General features: G+C 41.9%; 1 long non-coding RNA gene across 1 annotated transcript; it reads left to right on the top strand.

The window, feature by feature from the left end:
• Positions 1-856: 856 nt before the first annotated feature.
• On the top strand, positions 857-1,543 carry LOC119297699. Its single transcript, XR_005145716.1, has 3 exons — positions 857-1,081; positions 1,265-1,330; positions 1,436-1,543. It is a non-coding gene; the product is annotated as an uncharacterized LOC119297699 (long non-coding RNA).
• Positions 1,544-4,108: the final 2,565 nt, after the last annotated feature.

Raw genomic sequence — 4,108 nt, 5'->3', positions numbered from 1 at the left:
AAAAGTATGATCTAAACATTTTGTTGAGTTGTTTTTGCACCAGATTGTTGGCCATTAACGGTTATCCATGGCACTAAAACTACTTGATCTCAATACATTCACCTCACAACACTTGTTGGCGAAAACATGTGCTATAGCACCAAATAAGTTGAGGTCAAATTAATGAGGTGATAGCTAAACTCCTTAAACTGGATATATTTGTGTTTTGTTTGCTTCAAGTATATAGACATATATTCCTTGATCAAAACTCATTGACACTGCTACCACTAATTTGCTTCAGGTCATCGACTTGAAGATTGATAAATATGGTTCTGTTATTATGCAGGAGTTGTGTGATCTGAGGAGAAACTATTCTCATGCAAATCGGATAATTGTTGTAGGAATTAAAAGGCACATGATTGTACTGTTGTTCTGGGATTTCGTTTCTCACGTTCCTCGACCCTAATGTCTACATGAGATGTGAGTTCAACGGATAAAGGAAATCACATTACTAATAGAATGGTAGGTAGAATCACGGTGATTCATACAAATATTCACTTAATTTATCATATAATGAATCATATAATTTATCAGCTGCCTCAATGGCTCACACTTTTGCAAGTCTTCATATGTTAGAAAATACGAGTGAATTTGATAATTGGATCAAATGCAGTTATATGTCTTGTACTTGCTTTGGTTGAATCTGAAATTTTGTCAGAAACATAACGAACCACTTAGATATATAAAGCATTGATCTGTGCAGAACTGAGAGATGTTGTGTTTTTACAGTTCTTACGCCGTTGATTGAATTTTCTTATCCCACATTTTTTTTTCAGATGCCGCAGCAAAGAAAATGCTCTCAGCCTTGGACGATCCATTCAGTCGATTCTTGAAACCATTACCTTTTCTGAAGCAAGACTAGCTAGCACCCAAGGTGCCCTGGCAGGTGTAGGTTTATCCATTGGCTACCCGTTGGAGCATCACTTGCGGTGCTCTTTGTAATGTCACTTGGTGGGTTTTGTAGAAGTGACTGTCTAGAGACGTTTTATCTTGATAATTGACAACATAAGAGTGCAAAATATTTGACAGCAGATCGCTTATGGTAAGACCTAGCTATTATCAATAATTTTAGTCCATTAAATGCGGTCTTAGTGAAAGGGTGTTCCTTTATCATGGTTGAAGGTTGCATGACTTCTGCTAGGTGTTTTGATACTTTTCGGTCTCTACTTGAATGTTGCGTACCTAATTTTTTAGTGGCCAACAATCTTGCACTGATTCTTGCTAGGGGTCATCAAGGAAACTCAATAGATGGCTATTTCAGTGGAGATTATTCCAGAGATGTTGTTTTGAAGTAAGCTCCTACACACCATTCTTTTGTAGTTCTTGCAGAAGTAATGTTTCATTCTTTTACTTGAGACTAGAGTGGTTGATGCTCATTCATCTTAATTTAATACAGAGTATATGCCAGGAGAGAAAGATATACTTGAAACCCGATGAGGTCAATGATGTGGAGATTTTACCAGAGATGTTGTTTTCAAGTAAGATTTTGTGTGGGATTATACCGATCGCACTAGCACGCCACATTGTTGCTCCATGGCAAAGGCAGCGAGGTAATTTTTCTTTTCGCACTGATGTAATTTTCCTTTTCTTTTAGCCCGCTCCTAGGTCTCTTCCGTTCATATTCTAATCACGCATGGTGAGCGGCTGTTTCGACGACGACTGGTTGGCTGCTGCTGGCTTGTATGTGTGGAAGGCAGTTGTTCACGGCAGACCAGTGAGCGGCGGCGGGTGGGCGCCACCACATGGTGGTTGGAAAGTAGGCTTCGTGGCGTTCAGCCTCGGCCACCATCATACCACGATCTCGGCCCACCCGGAAAGTCGGATGAAGAGGTGGTGGATGGTGAGGACCAATCATTATAGCTGCTGCTCCATTACTTCCGCTCCTCGAAAAGCTCCCTGAGCCCGACCAACAATGGGATCTTCCTCTGAGGTTCACGCTACTCCTTGTCCAGACTGATCCCGGAGAGGAGAACAAGCCTCCAAGCACGTGCTCGTAAACTCCATGCCGACCGCTCCAAGCGCCCCTGCTTCGTGTCTTCGAGGCAGGCGCTAAGATAGCCTTTGCAGCGAGCTATGGTGTGTGGACTCTGCGGCGAGATAGGATTCATAATCCTTTTCCGTGGTGAGATAACCCTGCCACCACTCATATACCATTGCATATAAGTGAATCTGTTTTATAGAAATCAATCTTGCACATTGGTTAGCTCCGTAATTTCTTTTATTCCGTAGCAGACTGAGTTGCTCACAGCCTATTTGCTGGAACGCCAATGAGGAGTCATTTTTCCATCTCCACAAATATTCTTGGTCTCTTCAAATTAATTGCTTCTTAATCCAACTACCATTTTCAAGATTAGTTCGTTTAAATAATATTTATTTTTGTACCAGTGTTGATCAAGTAGGTTATTATTGTGAGGAATCAGCAGTAGGATGCACATGTATTTGTTTCTTGCCACTGGTTGCAAAAGCCTAAAAAATGATATGTTTTATTCACCTCTTAACAGTAATACGAGTATTTTGTTTATTTCCTACTCCCTTTTAGTGATTACTGATTAGTCACTCTTAAAGGTGAATGCATGTGTATAATAGGTGTGTCATCTGTCATGGCTGCATTTTGCGGCCCCTGACTACGGGAAAGTAATCTCCTTTGGATGATTTGTATTTTTTTTCCTGGAATTTGTACTTAGATAGCACCTTCAAGGAAGGAAGGAAGGAAGGAGATTGAGGTCGGCACCTCCTGAAGGCATGCATGCTCTCCACCGAGAGAGGGAAGGGCATCTTTTTCTTGGGTTGCAGTTTCCACCTTGTTGTTGGGTGAGGTGAATCATGATTTCTCTCCTCCCGCTTCATTTTTTAGAGATATTGAACTATATTTTCTGTTTTGTGCTCATGAATTGCATACTTGGAGGTTTATTCGATTTAGAGATATCACACACACACACCCACCCACACACACGCACGCGCACGCACACGCACGCACGCACGCACGCGCACACACGCACCCACACGCGCGCGTATGCGCGTGCACACACTTACACACACACACACACTTACACACTTATGATCTATAAGAGAAGCTGCGATTTTGGCAATAGATGCGCGACAAAGTAGTGATTAGTGTTGGGTTTAATCAATTATCAAATGTTTTGCCAATAATAGAAAATTACCTTCCTCGTAAATTTATTGTCCTTCTGTTTCATGGTCCAGCTGATTCGTTGTTTGTCAGAGCTCTTGTGGATAATTAGACATGGGGTTTATGGCAAAATTAGGACAGACTGAAGGCAGCAAATTCCGCGTTGGCCGTGCACTTTGAGGACAAGACATTGTCTTTGTATAAGTGCCCTGTGATGCCCGGATAATTAAGCTACAGTGATCCCTCGCTAAGGATGCCACGTCACCTCGGTTAGTGTGGATAAACTCGTGTCTGTTTGAAACCCAGTTAAAATTTAAAACAAAGGCAAGCAAATAAAAGTTTTCAAATATTAAAACCAAATTGTTATGGTAGTGGCAAATAATGCATAAGTAGTAATGGTGGAGAAACCAACATCTTTAAAAGTGTTTGAATGCTCTAAAATAAATAAAACAACAACAAACGAATTAATTGAATGCCTTTTATAATTATTAAAATGTTAAACTATTTTAATTGGAGGTCTAAACTTTTTGTAGTAGAGGTATAATTAGTGGTACTAATTTAGGTGCAACCTTTATGATTTATAAAACTAAAATAAAATGAAACAAAAGGGTAATAATAAATAATAGGAAAAAAGACAGCAGTAAACAAAAAGAAAAGACTAAACAGAATTTTTTTTTAAAAAAAAGAGAGAGAGAGCACCCCTCGGGCCTGGCCATTCGAACCGGCCCAGCTAAGCCGGCCCACTCCCCCTCCCCGGTCGCTTCCTGTTCCACCGACCGGGCAGGACCGTGCGCGCCCGTCGCCGTCCAGCCACCTCGCCGGCGACGCCCGACGAGGGGATAAGAGCTGCGCTGGACCTCCCCGCTCGCCAAAATATCTACCACTCCCCCCGCTTGCTCTCTTCTCCCCTCCCTGGTCCTCTCCGCCTCACCCCCCCCC

Source organism: Triticum dicoccoides, chromosome 5A (assembly GCF_002162155.2).
Source record: "Triticum dicoccoides isolate Atlit2015 ecotype Zavitan chromosome 5A, WEW_v2.0, whole genome shotgun sequence".
In the NCBI taxonomy this organism is placed as follows: Eukaryota; Viridiplantae; Streptophyta; class Magnoliopsida; order Poales; family Poaceae; genus Triticum; species Triticum dicoccoides.
This window is presented reverse-complemented; position numbering and strand designations above follow the sequence as displayed.